General features: G+C 40.8%; 1 long non-coding RNA gene across 1 annotated transcript in view; it reads right to left on the minus strand.

Moving 5' to 3' along the window:
* LOC139076340 (uncharacterized) overlaps window positions 1–18,891 on the minus strand; it is a 41,008-nt gene extending 22,117 nt beyond the window's left edge. The window contains exon 1 of the long non-coding RNA XR_011527834.1: window positions 18,699–18,891. This is a non-coding gene — a long non-coding RNA (uncharacterized lncRNA). The remainder of the gene's footprint in view (window positions 1–18,698) is intronic.
* Window positions 18,892–19,092: the final 201 nt, after the last annotated feature.

The raw sequence follows: 19,092 nt of genomic DNA on the forward strand, positions 1-19,092 counted from the left end.
CTTAAATCTAATATTTATTTTGTTAAATCTAGATTCATCAAATCCAGTCTTCATGTCGTCTAAACCAGGGGTAGCAAATAGGTATCATTTTGCTTGTAAATTATGATCATTGGTGGTAGCTGTCCAGAGCCCTGTATTGAGAAGGAGCCTGAGATTGCTACCTGGGCTGAGTGGAAAAAGTACCATAAAGAAGAGCAGTGTCTCTCCTGGACACAGGATTAGGTGAGCATTTGCCATTCTGTTCTGCACAGTGTCTGAGAAAATGCTCAATAAGTTGACTAAGATTGACTCTCCATGAGAAAAGAGATGTTTTTAAGATACAACTATAGAATTCAAAATCATGAAGTAAATAGAACAAAATATCAACACAAGATATTGACACTGAATTCAGTGACCGCTTAATTCGGCAAGATGGAGGCCATTGGTAGGCCTTGCCAAGAGCAGTCTCAAGAGAGTGGTAGGGAGAGAATCCCAGTTGAACTGGTTTGAGGAAGGCAAGTGTAGAGAGGAAATGGAGACAGTGACAATAGACAAGTCTTGTAAGAAGTTTTTCTATGAAAATGAATAAGGTCGAGGGAGGGTTTAGGACAGAAGCTAGTAAATCATGTCTATATGCGCTATTGATGCTGTTTGCAGGTCCAGGAAAGAGAGAGAATTGCTGAGAACCATTCTTCTTTTCCTCTTGCTCCTAAAGGCAGAGTCCTCGGAGAATGATTCAGTTTTGCTTTATGGTCACTTCCTTTTCTACTAGTTATAACTGCTTCAGGGTAGAAGTCACATCTGATTAATTCTTGCATTTCAAAAAATGCTCTGATGGAAGGTCCATAGGGGCAGGGATCAGGTCTGCCTTTATCCTTGTTGCATCCACAGCAGCCAGCACAGCACTTAGAGCATAGTAGGTGTTCAATAAACAGTTGTGGACTTGAATGACTTTTTATAGAACCAGTGTATAAGCATATGCATGAATGAACCTGATTGTCTACTTTTTGAAATTTCTGTTGAAAAATTTGAATCATGAGCTCTCTTCTAACCTCTGTCCTTCCCAATTCTAAAAACTTGCTCTTGAAATGCAGAAGCACACTCAAGAAAATGCTAAATTTAACATTCATCTAGAAAAACAGATTTGTTGCAAAGGAACCTACATCCTTGCTTCAAACTCCCAGTAGGAGTGATTTTTGGGGTTTTACCTCTATTTTGGAATACCTTTTAGTTTATAGTTTTCTTTAGAGTTAGAAAGTGTTTTCACACCTGTTATCTCATCATTTTATCAGTCCTGAAGGGAAGTTAGGATAGAAATTATTATTCTCATTTTGGGGATGTGGAAACAGAGGCCCAGAGGAGTACAATAATTTACTCAGGGTCATACAGCTCAGTGTGCAGAGAAAGAACTTGACCTCAAATATCCTGGCTGTCAGTTCAATGAATTAGTATTAAGTTCTCAATTTAGTATGAGCTCTTCACCCACATCCTGTGACTCAGATGATCCACTCCTGTTTTTATTCCACTTGTTTCATTTCTGTGCAAAGCAATAACAAATCTGTATTTCTCAGGGCAGGACATGGTTCATTAAGCTTCTGCAAAGTTTTAACCTTTTCCAAGACTAGAGACAGATGGAATGGCCGTAATGAGGTTGACTTTGCTTGGTGGGAATTGCCGGGTTGGACCGGATAAAGAGCATCCAGCCTGGAGGCTGAATCCTCAAGTGGCATTTAGGGTTTTGTGATATGCAGCCGTCTGCAGCAGGCGGGCAGGGGATGAAACATCACCGTTTACCAAATCAAAGCAGATGTCCTACTCTTCCAAAGGTGAGCTGGAGGCCCCTCCCTCCTGAAAAAGACTGCTGAAATTGAGTTCTGCTTTAAAGTGTGTCGATCTGGGAAATGTTGGCTCTAGTCATGGAAACCTTGTGACTATGTTATGAGACAACCTTGATAGCGGGGGACATGTTTCCAAATTAACAGGGGACACAAGAGCCTATTGTATTTCCTGGTAAATGAAATAAACATAAGCATAAACTGAGGACTTAGCATATCACAGATGCTAAGTTTGGATTCGCTCATACATGTGTCTGGGACACACTCTCATTCAAGTGCTCCCGGGTGTTTGGCAGGGCCTCCATATGAGCATAGCAAATTCAACTGCACAAGCCATTCAGTGTTTACAGGTCAGCAGGTTAATTAAAAGACATAATCTGAACAATTGGGTTCTGTTGCTGCACGGTATAGACTCCTAAAAGGATGTGTAATTCTGTTTCCTTTCTTTTTTTAATTTCAGCTCTATTGAGATATAATTGACAAAACTGTAAGATACTTAAAGTGTACATCATGGTGATTTGATATACATATACACTGTGTTGTTTCTTAATCCTTAAATTGAACATCATAAAACAGACTAAGTTTGAATGTTTGACTTGTCAGAAGTTGACTATTTCAGTGAAATAATGTCTTATAGTGAATCAGAAAAATATGCACAAGTTTCTTTCTACATTTCGTTTTCACATAATCATAAGGGACTTTAATGCAAGAAGTAATTATTACTGAGTTTTGATTGACTTATTTCCTTCCTTCTTTTCTTCCTTCCTTCCCTCCTCTGAGCATATACTCTGTTGGACTCTGCTCTAGGTTTTGGAGATCAAGTAGTGAACACAGCAGACATGGTCCTTGGCCTCATGGAGCTTACAGTGGAGATGGGGAGAGTGTGGTAAATGGGGTGATTTGAGATAGCAAGCCACTAACTATGCAGATAATGCATTATAACACTTTTAAGTGCTTTGAAAAAAAGGATGCTTGAGCATGAAAGACAGAGAGAAGTGGATATAGTCAAGATATATGTAGTAAGCTGAATCAACAGGCCTGATAATTTATTGGATATGGATGGGGGAGGTAGTGAGGGTGAGCCAGGAGTCAAGGGCATGACTGGATGATTAGCTGGCTGGATGGTAACCTATCTAGAGGGGGAAGAAGGAAAAAGAAGAGGTTAGTAAGCCAAATCCAAGGGAAGCATCTGAGTGAAGATATCATAAATTGATCTCTCTCTCTGCCTCTCCTTTCTCTTCTTTCCCACCCGTCTCTCAGAGAGAAGAGAATTTCTACAAGTCCTTTGATTCCGCCAAAGAAAGTTATCATCTTAATGAGCCATGCAGCTTCTCCGCACCTGATTGTAATGGGCATTCTAATCTCACCCTCTTCAGAAACCATGATGCTGGTCCACTTTGACATTTAGTGGCCTGCCGTTTGTGTGCTTGTCTTTTCCTTGTTATGTACTATATTGTGAGCTTCCTGAACGTGAAGGTAGCATTCATTTTTTTCTCCCTCCGTCTAATGTAGTGCATGGTGTTTAGTAGGTAACAATAATTATTTTGTTGAACTGATTTATAAGACCATTGCATGAATGTCAGCTATAATGAACTTGTGTTCTTTTATACTTGCCTAGACTTTGTGGTCTTCCCTAGCGGTATTTATTTCCAAGTATGGCTCCTTGTAGGGAAGGGGCGTGGCTGTCTTGCCAACCACTGTGTTTCCAATCTCGACACACGATTAGATTTCAAAAATACTTCTTCAGTTCTTGAGACTGAGAAGGCAAAGTTATTCAAAATTGCTGAAAGCATTCTTCATATTATACAGGTAAGGGGACAAAAAAAAATCATGCCACTGATAAACCTGAACAGCCACAGAAGTATTGCTGAGGCTTAGTAACAGAGTAGAGCATTCTTACTCACAGGCTGAGCATTCTTAAATTAGCCAGTTTTGATTCAGATATCAGACCCTAAGTTAATTCTTATAGTTGATAAAAATTGGACTAATTTTACACATTGGTACTCAAACTTGAAAGGATGGTGACTTTTCTCCATTGGTTTACGATGGTGTTCCAAGGAAGCTTTGGGGTTTCATGAAAACTCTGGGCAAGCCAATTGGCTGGGGCTCCAACCTATTGCTGGCCTTCATCTAGGGCAACTCATTTGTATTTGGTTTGTTTACATGGCTGTAAAGCTTCCTTTGGAGGACAAGTTCCATGGCTTAAAAGAAAAAACTTCAAAAACCAGTGTCACATAAATCCTAAAACGGTTCTCAAATAACTGTAATATTCCCACTTGTAAAATTCCTACCCAAATGGTGCTGATGGTATGTTAGTTGTCTTTGGGAAACAATAGTTTGGTCTCAAAGAAAGTATGAAAACTTTTATCAACTCAAATGTCAGAAAGCTACAGATGTGTTTGCAGAACACACAACACATTTCCAATCATTGCATTATTTCTTTCTCTCTTTTTTTAAATTGCTTGTTTTCTTGTGGGTATTTGTCAACTAAATTGTGAACTCTTTGAGAGCAGTAACAATAATTTTTTGTCTTTATTGAGTTTAGCAGAATAAAGTTATACCAAATGAATAAATGGATGGATGGACAGATGACTTCAACTGTTAGAATGACTGTGACACGACACTAATACCTGGAACTTGGTAATTGTGCTCTAATCCTATCTTAGCAATTCTGTTTTTATAAGACACTGAATAAATTAATTTTGTATCTCATTATGTTAAATATAAAATTAAAAAATAGAGCGTTTTTTGCAAATTAAGGATAATGAGTCACTGTTTCTTGGGAATAGAGGGTGAGTGAGCAAATTAATTACAAAGGCTTATGTTATTATAATTATAATGTTAATTATAAGACATAGCTGCTGTTGGTAAGACTAGCCCAGAAAAAGAGCATAATGTGTGCAGTTGGTTCAAATCTTGGGTCAATATTCTGATGGATGAAACTATTACTCATTACTCAGAGGGCCCTGGACCAAAGTTTGATGCAATATAGACCGTGTTAGATTTCTGCAGATTCAGTAACAACAGTGACCTAGTAGCCAAAGGAGCATTGAAAACCAAGGCAAGTTTGAAGAGGAAAAGCAAATACAGTCATAAAAGGTAAAGATTTCTACACCTTGTCCGCTGCCATGCTGGACGAATGTATGAAGGAATAAACTTAGGAGAACTTATTAAGTTGCTTTTCTGTGCAAGGACTAGTGCTCGAGGAAATTAGAGATGAGTTACCAAATCAAGAGAGACAGGACACATACATATAACAAAGAAAATATAAAGGGCCACAAGAGAATAGTGTTCAAGTGGTATGAGAATTCATGAGGAGGAGAATAATCTTTCCCTAAATATTGCATATTACTTGGATTACTTTTGGCTTGGTTTTCAAATAAAATACAACCTTTCATCTTCTCAATAGAGCCTTTAGCATAGATAAATATGTAGAGAGTGTTTCTGGCAAAGGTGTACATTCCCTGAAGAAGGAACCATTTCCATAAACATGAACTTCTCTTTGTTTGTGACAGTCAGCTCCAATTTGCCTCCATCCTGGGGCCTGAAGGCACTAGCAGTTGTGAAGCTGTCTCTGATTCTGGGCCAAAGTTGAATCATCAGACCGACTGACCTCACCACACCATGTGTTTTGTATTAAAAATGTGTGTGTGTGTGTATGTGTGTGTGTTTAGCAAATGAAAATGTGGACTCCCCAGGCCCTACATTCTTTATTATTCCTACATTTACCAGTGTTTTCACAATCCTGTGAAAACAATGTATCTCTGAAACATTCAAAATACTTCATTTTTACAATGTAGGATATTAATGTAATCCAGAAAGACTAAGAATAAAATTGATATGCACACCCCGCTAAGAACTACAGTAACTTTTGACCGTCACGTAAATCTTTACATTTGAAGGTATTAGTTCACTTTTCCTAAGAAAAAGAAAAATCAATAGCTAGATAAATAGATGATGGATCTAAAAGAAAATATGAAGAAAAAAGACATACATAATCTCATCCTAATTTAGAACACAACTTTTTATTTTCATATATTTCCTTCTAGTTATTTTTTAAGTTTATATCCTTACCTTCTACTCCTTCCTAACTCATCCTAGTCTGGATTCTGCCCCCACCAGGCTGCTGAAATTGCTCTTGTTAAAGTCACCAATGACCTCAGTGTCCCAAACCTAGTGGACTCCTTTCAGTTCTCAGCTTGCTTGGCCCATCAATGGCATTCAATAGCTGAGGCCCGCAGGACTCTCCCCCTCCTCCGTGTTCCAGGCACTGTGGGCTTGACGTGTTTTTTGCAGACACTCTGTGCTTTCCGTCCTTGGGCCTTCTGAATGTTCTGTACTTCCTCCTTGGGAGGCTCTTCCTCCCAGTTCCTCCTGCCCCTTCACCCAGTTTAATCTCTTTTCTTCTTTCAGATCTCAATAGAAATGTCACAAAGTTAGACTAGATCCCTGCAATTCTGCTCCACAATAGTCATCTGACATGTAATTTACAGATTTCTTCTCTCTCTTACTCTCTAAGTCCCTGGAAGGCAGAAAAAAGCTATATTGTCTTCAAGCCATGTTGAAACCTCAGTGCCCAGATCATTGCCTGGCACATAGTAGATGCTAAAAACTTTTGTTGTGGTTGAATGGATTTATGAATAGTCTCAGTCTTGATGTACCTATAATTTTATATCCTACTTTTTCATACCACATGCATGTCTCCATGTTGTTTCATTATAATTTTTACTTTTATCAAAATTATACATGCACACATGTACAAAAATGCTCAAACTGGAAAGGACCCAAAGGTCTCTCAGTGGGAAAATGGATAAATAAATTGTGGTGTTTTCATTATAGGGAATACTGCACAGTGATATTGTAAGTCTTGCTACACAGAACAATGTAGATGAATCTCACAGACATACCAGCAAGTGAAGCCAGAAACAAAAGAGTACACAAATATGAGTCCTTTAACATGAATTTCAAAAGCAAAGAATACTGAGTTATGATGTCACTGGTTGAATACTGACATGAAGTCAGGATACTGGTTATCCTTGGTGGGATGTTGGTGACTAGGAAGGGGACACACAGGTGGCTTTCTGGCAAAGTTCTATTTCTTGATTTGGGTGCTGTTGTATGGTGTGCTCACATGGTGAAAAATGCATTGAACTTATCTGTATAATTCTCTCTGCTTATGTAATATTTCAACAAAATGTTTACTTAAAAATAAGAAATTAAGGAATTTTACATGCACATCTTTTGAAGAGTCAAACAGTTCTACAAGATTTAAAAACAGTGTTTCTCTGGTTCCCACTCCCTTACCTCTCACCCTGCAATGCCCGTCTCCCCACAGGTGGGACGATGGATAACCTCTTTCAACTTTTTTAGTGATTCTTTTGCTTTTGACCTCCATAGCTGTAAATAACAGGCTTGATTGCACTTAATTTTTCAGTTTTAAGCATTATTTATTCCAAACATAGACGATGGAATGTAATTCTTTTTCTTTCACCCCTCCGTGTACATAGGTATGTCCTTCTCACTACTACATCTCCCCAATGCAGATTATTTATAATTTTGGTTTGATTAATATTCAATGTTTATATGATATTTTCCATAAAGTGCTATTTACAGCTAAGCCATGTAATAAACTGTGGTCACTTCTCTTTTGCTCACTTGTTTTCTCTGTTATCCTTTCTTTGTTTGCTTGCTCAGTTTTCAGAGAGTTTCAATCACAAATGCTCTATCAGTTGTTTAACTCTTCCTTCCAGACCATCAGAATTATTTGTTTAATTATCAATTTCATTTTGAAGAAATCTCTTCCAGATTCTTGTGATTTGCTCCATTCTGGGCTGGTTACCCTTTATATCTGGTTTACAGTTCTTATCCTGAAATCTTACTTCAAAATTATTCTGTGGATTCACTTCACCTTCTGTGTTGATTTTGTTTCCTGTATTCCATGTAGTCTTTCTTTTCTTGGTTTATTTCCTTGGTTTTAATGGAGAGCATCCTTCAGTAGCTTTCTGAGAAAAGGATACATGTGATGTAAAAATGTTAAGGCCTTGTATGCCTGAAAATGTTTTTATTCTACTCTCATACTTGATTGATGGTTTGGCTTGGTATAGAAGTCTATGTTTAAAATAATTCCCTTTCAAAATTTTGAAGACATTGCGCCATTATCTTATAACTTTCTGTGCTGATATTCAGAAGTCTGTGGACATTCTTACTTCTCCTTTTTTGTATATGTGACCTGTTTTTCTTTCTTGTAGGAGCTTCTCTTTGTAGCGAATGATCTGAAATTTCATATTGCTCTGTCTTACTTTGTGTAGGTTTAATTTCACCTAATATGCTGGTCATGGAGTGGGCCCTTTTTAATGTGAAAATTCGAGTCTTTCTGCTCTGGGAAATGTTCTTCAATTATTTTTGTTAATGATTCTGCTCCTCTGTGTTCTCTCTTCTCTCTTACTAGAATTCCTGCTATTAGAGCTTCCAGATTAATTCTCTAATTTTCTTATCTTTAATTTCCAATTTTCTGTCTTTTTTCGTGATTGTAATATTCTCTTATCTCTCTGAGGATATCCATGACTTTTTTTCCTCCTCCATGCGTAGTCTTTGTTTTCTCCAAGTTATTTTTTTACTGAATACTTATTTTTGTCTCAGGCTTTCAGGCTGATAACTTCTCAGATGTTCAGTAATCTTGATAATATTATAGTAAGTTTGATCAAAGCTGAGAGGTTGGAAACTCTGAGCCTATGGGTGGGACTTACTGATTATGATAGGGTAACCAACCACCTTCATTTGCCCAGGATTGTCCCAGTTTTTTTGTTTTGTTTTGTTGTGAGGAAGATTCACTCTGGGCTAACATCTATTGCCAATCTTCCTTTTTCTTTTTTCTTCGCTTGAGGAAGATTAGCCCTGAGCTAACATCTGTGCCAATCTTCCTCTATTTTGTATGTGGGTTAACACCACAGCATGGCTTGACGAGTGGTGTGTGTCAGTGCCCAGGATCCAAACCCACAAAATCTGGGCCATGGAAGCCGAGTGTGCTGGACTTAACCACTATGCCATAAGGCCAGCCCTGGGACTGTCCCAGTTTCAACTCTGAAAATTGGACGTATCAGGAAACCCCTCGGCCCCAGCTCAGGTCACCCTAGTTGTAATCATCTCTATGAGGTGAACTGTCTGGAAATTTTCATTGAGAGCTTAATGTTAGTGTCTTTGGTTCTCTTCCTTTGAGCTGGCAGACTCCCCAGAGAAAGCTATTCCAATTTCCTGCATGGAGTTCAAAGCCCTGCCATGAATATTCTTGGGCTCTGGTTGGGGGAGTGCAGTAGGGATACTCTGTTTCCAGTATGAAAATATCCTCTTAATCTCACTTTAGCTGTATCTGGTTTTCCCCATTCACTAACTATTTACTGAGTGCCTGCCATGTGTCAGGCACCATTTTAAGCACTAGGAAGGCAGCAATAAATAAAACATAAAAATTTCTGCCTTTGTGATGCATGTAGGAAGGCAGACAATCAAACAATTAATCAATCAACTTTAAAAATAAATGATTTGTCAAAAAGTGATAAATACTATGAATAAAAATAAAAACTGGAGAGAAGAAAAGGCAGAGCTAGGGTAAGAGACTATTTTACACAGAGTGGTTAGAGAAGACTTTACTGAGAAGATGTCATTGAACAAAGACCTTAAAGATGTAAGGTAGCTAGTCAGGTGAATATATGGAGGAGGAGCCTCCCAAGCAAAGGCAACAGGAAAAGTCCCTGATATCTTAGGAGAAAAGCAAGAAGGCTATGGCTGTAGCATACTGAGCTAGTGAGTAAGGGGGAAATAGACATTCTAATGGCTGTGTGGGAAATAAACTGTAGGGGTCAAGGGCAGAAGAAGGGAGTCCAGTTAGGAGGTTACTGTGTCAATCCAGTCAAGTCATGGTAGTGCCTTGGACCAGGATGGTGGCCTGATTGGGGCTGAGAAGTGGTTAGATTCTGGATATATTTTCTAGATTTATTAATGGATTGGTTATAAGGTGAGAGAGAAAGAAGAATCAAGGATGACTCCAAGGCTTTTGGTCTGAGCATCTGGAAGAATGGAATTGCCATGTACTGAGTTGGGGGAAATTAGGGGGGAAGCAGGTTTTGGTGAGGCATCAGGAGTTTGATTTTGCCCATGTTAGGTTTGAGACACATGTGGAATGCATGTGTAGAGTAGTAGGTGGATATACGAATCTGGTGTTCAGGGAAGAGGCTGGAGACATAAATTCAGGAGATGGTATTTAAGCTCATGAAATTGGGTGAGATTGCCTAGGGAATAATATATATTGAGAGTAGACCAAGGATAGAATCCTGCAATACTTCAACATTTAGAATTCAAGGACATGAGAAGGAACTAGCAAAGTAGACTGAGAAGGAGGAACTGGTAAGGAAGATAGGAAACCAAGAGAGAGAATTATCTACAAGTCAATTGAAGAAATGTTTCAAGAGAGAGTGATGAGCTGTGTCTCTATGTGCTCTGATGAGAGCACTCTAGTTCAGAGACCCTTTGATCCATCCACTGCAGAATGCTTGTGTGGTAACCCCTCCAGGAGCAAACCTCCTGCCATTTGCCAAGGTTGGAGGAGGGTTATTCTCCCGGTTGTGCAGAATAGCAGAGGAGATAATGGGATATCCTGTTGCTTCTTAGACTTTCAACCACTCCTCCTGATTTTAGTGCACCTCCCTTCTCTCCACTTTTAAGTCGATGCACCAATTTCTGAGCCTTTAAAGAATCCTATGATACAAATTAGGTTAATTCCTACATTTCCCCCACTGTCCATTTAGGAGTCAGTCTTCTCAGATGTGCTAAGTCATTTACTACTTGATAATCTACTACTTTCAAGCTTTGCAAATAAAATTGTTATTGTCGCCTCTTCTTTTACTCTAGTCCTTGTCAATTTAAGGCTCTTAAAAAGATCCTTTCACTGTCACTTAGGGAAGGAGCAACAGTATACGGATGTGTCCAATCCATCTTGTTTACTTGGAAGCCATGACCACCATTTTTAATGGTTTGAAGTTGTCAACTGTTTGGATGTACATCATTTACTTAGCTGTTCGCCAATGTTTGGATATTTGGCTTGCTTCCAATGACATATAACACTATGTTATGAATCTTCTTTTATGTTATAAACCTTCTATAAATATAACATTGTCCATGATTAGGATTTTTTTCCTCTGGATTGATTCCCAGAAATTCAATAACTGGGTTAAGAGAGATTAGCATTTGATACAATAAAAGGCAGTATAGTGACTGGCTCAGAACATAGTCTCTGGAGCATGAGTCAGACTGATTGTGTTTGGATCCCTGATCTACCATTTACTAGCTGTGTGACCTTAGGTGAGTTTCTTAAACTCTCTGTGCTCCAGTTTCCTCATCTGTCAAATAGGGATAATAATAATAGTATTACAAAGGGGAGTGGGGTGGGTTAATACACGTAAATTACTTGCACAATGACAAATACACAATAAATTAGCAGTCAATAAATATACTCACTACCATGATCTTGACCATCATGACTAGATAAATAGTGCCAAATTTCTTTTCAAAAGGGCATCAACAATGTATAAGGGTACCAACCAAACCCAGGCACTTATTTTAAAGGGCTCTTAAACAACACTTTATTGAATTCTTCTATAGTTTTTGTAATAAAAATGTGAACTATGGGACTACATTGTTTATATTCCAGCCTATAAAAGGAAAATCTCAGCAAATTCTGATAGGAGGGCTTTAAATGAGGAAGTCACATCATACATGAATTCAACTTGAGCAAAATCAATTATACTCCCTGGAAAGTGGGAAAGAGGAGAGGGAGACAGAGTAAAAAACTATATTTAAACCATAGTGATTCTTTCCAACCATTCCACTCAATGAATGTATATGAGTTTGAGATGAAAAGTTGAACTTGCTTTTCCTCAGTTGGTCTGAGTTTTAATGGGTCTCTTCTAGTGTGAACATCTCACACATGAGAATTGTGGTTCTAGAGTTTTAGAGAGGTTTTCATACCATATGCCCCCTAGAGCCAAGACAACACTATTGGCCATTTTGAGAGTGATTGTATCAGTCTTCCTAAGTGATGTTGAAGAATAACTTTGATCATGTATGAGACTGCCTCCATATCCAAAAGTTTGTGGACAAAAATGACCATGTCATGCTTGGTCTTCAGCTAAAATAAATGTTATTGTCCAACATTTCTTTCTGTTTGAGGATTTTGATTTTGCTACTAGCCAGGTGGTTTTTGCCGGTCATATGCATGTAGCTGCTTCTGATCAGGACACCCTTCCCTTCTTTTTTTGCCTGGCAAATTTAGATCCATCCTTCAAGGCTCAGCTCAAGCCTGAAGCTTTCTCAGGTTCCTCTCAGCACATTGGGCCATTGTGTCCAGACCACCATGTGTGGACCTCTAGGATAGCAGTTATCGTATTGAGTCATAATTGCTTGCATGTTCCTCTCCCCACTAGACTGTGAGCTTCTTTAGGATAGGGACTGTGTATTATCAATTTTTCTAACCACAGTACCTAGTAAAAAGCCTGGCACATAGTAGACATTTAATAAATATTGTCGAGTATATGAATGAGGAATGGAAAATGATGTAGAAAGAGAATCATGGGTGTAGAGGTGTCACAATATCCAAGGAAATGTTTAAGAGTAAAACTGATCAATCAGAGTAACAACAAAAGAGTAATAGTAACTAGTTATCACAGGCCTTCTGTATTCCTGGAGCTCTATATGCGTTATAACCTTCCTTGGAAATCCCTATGCATCACCTTACTCATTTTTCAGATGAAGAAAAGTTAACCTCAGAGAAGCTAATTAACTTGCCCTGAGTCCCATGACTACTAAGGTGAAACAAGGATTTGAACCCAGTTTGTGTATTTCCACTAATCTCTCCTGCTTCCCTGATTCAACTTGGTCAGAGGTAGAAGGGAAATCAAGTGGGAAGATTAGGAAGCATCCACTGAGTTTGGCTATTAGGAGGTTATTGGGACCGTTACTGATTTCAAGGGGTGCATTCCTATGTGTCCAATTTTATTCCCAGTAACGAAGTTCCTGTTGTCAGAACATACCCTTCATTAACAGCAGTGTCATTGAGTATCCTTCAAGAGACTAGGTCCCCCAAAGGAAGCACAAGTTCACTATGGAGAAGTGGATCACAGGGTTGTTCAGGGGACTCAAGCCTGGGACTCATTCTCAGGGAGAATTAGAAGACACGTCTTTTCATTAGGCTGGACGTGAGCCTCTGGAGACAGGCCCCTGAACAGAACTTTCTGGAGAAGACTGGGAGGGGGGATGCATGTGTATTGGGAAAGGGATGTGTGTCATCCTTTAGATGAGCTCCCAAGGATTGATGACAGCAGGAAAAGCTGATCTCTGAGTTAGAGAGAACGCATCTATTTACGTAGCATTGGGACAATGACTAAAGTCCACTTGCTTTCTGGATTAAAACATTATGCTGATGCAGTGCTAAATGGAGGCTTTCTAAGTGTGAGTCACGATGACAAGCCACTGTAACAAGATATATTGAAACACTCACCCTCCCATTCTCAAAGTCATTGTTGGCTATGATGGTTCCAAAATTTAAAATCTCCCCAATTCCTTTATTTATAACTTTACTAAATCCAATGTAGCAGGGTGGTCTTGGCTAAAGCTGTGTGGAAGTTGGAACTTTGGAAACAGAGAGGGCCTTCCCCCGGACCCCCAACCAGCCATAAGATGATAGGGATGAAGACTTCCTTTTTGGCTGAGGGGGGAAAGGAGAAGTTGGGGCATTGGCATGGACATGGAGAGAGATGGAGAAGAGGTGAGTCGGTGTCCAGTTCCCAGCCCAGCTCACACCAGGGGTCACGTCTGACCCTCTGAAAGATGGTCTGCAGGAAGAAACCAAGGACACTTGGGTAAAGGAATTTTGTGTGTTGTGAGAGTTCTGCTTCGGAGTCCAGGTGACAAAGAACAAGGCAGAGTAGGGGAGGGGGCACCCACGCCATGAAGCTCTGTTATCTGGAGGCTCAGTGCAGCCTCTGTGAGGGATGCAGTGCCTGCGGAGGCAATGGAGACACTGGGGCACTGAGTTCTATTCTCTCCAAGGGCCCAGAAGCTTGACAAAGGTAAGAAGGCCTCAGTGCAGGCAGCAGACCCTGATGAGCAGGTTAGGGTGGAAGAGCGTGAAGACACTTGTCACTGAACATGCATGAGATACACTTGAAGAATCCCAGATAAATGAGAAGGTGGCGGGGTCATGGTGGGGGTGGGGGGTGGGGTTGAGGGCCTACAGTTACACGGTTAATACTAATGCGATTCCATGTGAACCCACAGGCTGGTGAGATCTGGGAATATCTGAGTGGCATCAATATGGAGAGGAGGGGGCTAAGAGAATGTATGAGCCTTTCAGTGAATGCTGGAACTGTGCTGGTAGGTGGCTAGTATGAAAATAATAATAACAATGAGACCCCATATTTCTATAAATTTTAGAATGCTCTCACACATCCTGTCTCTTATTTGAGCCCTCAACAAGCTTACTGGAGGTAAATGGGACCTCCCATTGTGCAGGTGAGGAAATCGAGGCCTAGAGTAAAGGTGTCTAAGTCTGCCCAGGTTGCATGCACCAGTGTTGGAGCTTGAACCTCAGTTTGTATCCCTCCACATCCAGTGCTCTTTCCACTGGATGAAGCCATTGCATGGCATGACTAGAATGACACCCCTGTAGTTGTGCCATGCACAGCCAGTGTGCTTAACTAAGGTTGCCCTGCCACCACACTACATGAAGCCACAAGAATGGAATAACTTAGGTGAACTGCTGGCTGAAAACTATTGCTTTTCTTCCTATTTTCAGAATGGGGAGTATGTATGTTTCAGAAGACAAACCCGGTCACTGGTTCTTTACCCCAAGTGCTTGGTACGCATGTAGGTCAAAGGTCATGTGAAGCTCTGTGTACCTGTGTGTTTATGCATACATGTGTGTGCTCACAAGCATATGTGCACATGCCTGTGCTGGTGCATGTGTGTGTGATGTCCACCATGGACTCTTCCCCTTCTGTCTGGCATCTGAAGGGACACCTGGGCTCCACATTCATGATCCTGGTCGAGTGATCTAGTTAATGATGGGTGCTCCCCCGACAAAGCCTGCTTTCCTTCTCAGTAGAGTGTGGAAGAGGTGAGCCTCCTGGACCTTCTGTCCCTACGTGACAACTCCTGAGACACTTCCTCTCTGGATATTGTTCTCACACGTCACCCCTGCTGCTCTTGGCGAAGCCCAGTGCATCAGCCACAATAGAATCTTCAGGGAAGGTCCATGGTGGGACCAAATGGTGGCTGGAGGGCCGTTAACTCCCTATAATCTCCTTCAACCTATTGAGTAAGCCACCCCAAATAGAAATGCAACCTAAGTAAAATAATGTGCTTGCTATGCAAATGCAGTTTCAAGAGAATTCACTTAGCATCTTCCCTTCCTAGCAGATGCTTCTCTTCAGCTTATCCTACATAGAAATGTATTTCTTCCTCCTTTTCCCTGCCCTCCTTGGTGCTCCCATGGCTGTTCGTGTCTCTGGGGTGATGCTCTCTTCCCTGTCTGAGAGGCAACCATATGCTTGCCATATCGCTCTTTCTGGATCTCAAGCTTCCTGGAGCAGGGATGTATCTTATTCACCTCTGAATCCTCCACAGTCTATGGAATCCCCATAGCAGATGCTCACTCAATCACTGTGAGTTGACTTGAGCAGAACAAATATCAGTTCAGCCAAGTCCTCGTCACTGAGGGCAGGCCCCACAGCTGAGGCTCCTGTTCCACCAGGTAAAGGGCTGGCCTGCTGATCTAACCCTGCCCTCTCTCAGGCTTCAGGATCTTTGTTCACCATTCTTCAAACTGAGGGAAAATAATGGGGTACGTGAGGATTGACTTTTGCTCTCCTGTGCCTTTTGGACTGTCACCATTTTCTGTACTGCTGTCTTCTCTTTCTCTCGAATCCCCCTCAAGGTACAGGGCTCTGGGATCAAGTGAGGATACCCTGCCCAGCCCAAGTCTGCCCTCCCCTCTGATAACTACATTGCATCTTGGGGCCCTGGTTCTGTGATTACCATTTTCCTTCAACCTGCCTAATCTCCTAGCCCAGGTCTCATCTAAGCAAGGCTACATCAGGGCACTCAACTTTGGTACCACTGACATTTTGGGCTAGATAATTCTTTATTGTGGGGCTGTGCATTGGAGGATGTTTAGCAGTATCCCTGGCCTCCACCCAGTAGGGCCTGCCCCTCTCTCCTTCAGTTCTGACAACCAAAAACATCTCAAAACATTGCCAACTTTCCCCTAGGATGAAAAATTGTACCCAGTTGAAAACTCCTGGGATACGTAATCTTCTTGGACTTTTAAGATGAATTACAACTTCCATCCTATTCAAGGAGACTAGAGAAAGTTCCCCAGGTCACATGTAGTAAACACCATTAGGGAAGACTTAGGGTTGATGATGAGGCATCCTGGGAAGCCAAAGACGTAAAATCAGTATTTGATAGGTAAGATCAGGTGCTTGTAGAAGTCATCTAAAAATAGAATGTATCCCAAAGCCCAAAACAGGAAGGGAAGGACTTGATTCTAGCCCAAGGTTTCCCAGCTTTGGCACCATTGACATTTGGGCTGGATAATTTTATATTGTATGGTGCTGTCTTATGCATTAGAGGATGTTTAACAACATCTCTGGCCTTTACCCACTAGATGCCAGTAGCTCCCCACCATCCCCCTCCACCTTTATGAAAACCAAAAATGTCTTCAGACATTGCCAAATACCCACTGGGTGGCAGAATTGGCCCCAGGTGAGAAGCACTGCTCTAGTCTAATTGATGCTTCATTAAAAATGAATGAACAGTGAAAAGCCAGGACATTGGGAGTCCAGAGAGCTGGCATTTGGTAGTGCTCCCCCAGCCTTGTGCTGAGAAGAAGATGCCCTGATCCTCACTGTAGTTATCTCCTGATTCTAAAGAGAGATGCTTCAGACATCACAGACCACTGCCATTGGCTATTGATAGTCTCTAAATACATTTTTTCACTCTGATTCCATGCTGTTTACTGTAGTAGGCATGTAGATCCATTTTGACTGCTCAACATCTAAAACCCCTCTCTGCGATGTTTTGGGAAAATTCACCTACTTGATAAATCTGTCTTCTGTTGTAAAGCTGAAAATACCAGATATTCACTTTTCCAGCCTCCCTTGCAGCTAGGGACCAGTATGTGATCCAGGCTCCACCAATCAGATGCACCCACCTGAGAGTCATGAATCATAAGGAACACTCTCTGGTGAGAGAGCAGCAGAAACGTTTGCAGGAAAATCAAGTTTCTCAGGCAGCAATGACTGTGATGACAGTGGCAGCATCTAGTATTTTGTGCCCAGTAGCACTGCCAGTGTGAACTCACAGGACCCGTTCTGGACATGGTTTTGGGTGTCATTCTTGACTGGGAAGTCCTGAGCCTTGTTTTCCAGCCCTTACAACAACTTGAAGAGTTGAAGAAAAACTTTTTAATAAACCCTTTTTCTGATTAGGTTAGCTAGACTTGGTTCATGTTGCTTGCAATGGAGATTGTGAATGATCTAAACATCTGGCTGGAAATGGGATGCTTGCTTGCCATGGTCTGGACGGCTTAGAACTAGAAAACAAGCAGCTCCGATTCCTGATCTTCAGTCCCTGCCTCGAACCAAGAATTCAGAGTCAAAAACAAATAACAAAAAAAGCCAACCAAACAAACAACAAACAAAGAAAATTCCTCAAAGTTTGACACTGAAGGGTTTTTAAATTCCAGCACCAGTTGAAGTCACAGTTTCTCCAGGTCTGTTATATGAGGATCTGGGCATTGTTTGGGAAAGACTGGAACTCTGGACACTGGAATGAGGATATGTGGCAGCACACTCTGAATGAGTAAACACCCACATACTCAGAGTCCCCTCAACCCCAAAACTCCACGGAGACTCACTTGCCAACTGTGGCAGCTCCTCTTTGCTCTTTTACAAGGCTACTCCTATTTTGCTTGAAGACTTGAAAATGACCTTATCTAAGGTAATTATCTTGAAAGGGTCAGTCAATTCTCCTCAAACCCCATCTTCCCTACTCCTCATTATCTCCAGACTTAAACCAGGGTCAGAAACCAGCCTGCACCAGGGATCCCATTACAAAGTCAACCCAGAGGGAAGACATTCATAACTAAACGATGGCAAAATTTTGTCAGTTTATATCAGCAAATATTGTGACTATTTGTGGAAATGGATGTTGAGGGTACTAGACCAAGGCATAGAGAATATAACTTTAGATCAAACTGAATTTATCCAGATGTATCACTTAGCAGAGACTCTGGATTCAATCTACCAGTTTAAGCAGCTGGAATGTTTCTAAATGTTTGCTTCATTGGCTGACTCAAACCTCACTTTAATGGTGGGCCTCATCTATTGAAGTTGAGAGACTAGAAATTCTTTGCCATAATATAAGGTAAGGAAGCCAAAGGGTTGGGAAATAGGCTTGATGGAGGGGATTTTCAGTGTGTGACCTGCTCACCCACACTCTAAATATATCTCCCTAAGAAGCCCCAGAAAACACCTCCATCAAAAGGCTTTGAGAAATACATTGATTGCTGGGGAGAATGTCAGCATATTTGAAAAGTACTGTAGGGGCTATAAACTGTAGGCCAGGGAATCTAATGAGAAATACTGCAATTGAAATGAAATCTCTCTTTTATGTGGGGATACCAGGAAACTGGGCTGGCAGAGGCCAAGTAACACTATTTAACTATCAGAGGCAAAGCAAGTATGGCCAGCATTATAGGCATCAAAGTCAGTATGTAAATCAGGATAAACCACAAGCAACAACTTTTGTAAGTGACTATGTCAATGGTTCTCAAACCTTTGTGTATAGAAGAATCACGTGGAAGTCTTATTAAACCACAGGTAGACAGCTGGGCTCCAACTCCAGTTTCTGATTCAGTAGGTATTGATGGGATCCAAGAATTTGTTTTTCTAACTAATAAGTTCCCAGGTTGTATTGATGTTGCTGGTCCAGACACTTTGACAACCACTGATCCAATTGATCTTAAGTCCTGAGAATCAATATAGATAAGCAGACCATAAACATTCTACTTAATTTGTAACCCTCCTGAACTCTAAGAATTATGAACAAAGGCTTTACTTGAGCCACCACAAAAGAGTTGATCTCTCCTTCTCTATTCCCAAGTTGAGTAAATTTACAGACTAGAGCTCCTTGAATGGAGATAGGCTGGGGCCGCTTGCAGAAGGACCAC

This window comes from Equus przewalskii, chromosome 16 (assembly GCF_037783145.1).
Source record: "Equus przewalskii isolate Varuska chromosome 16, EquPr2, whole genome shotgun sequence".
NCBI lineage: Eukaryota > Metazoa > Chordata > Mammalia > Perissodactyla > Equidae > Equus > Equus przewalskii.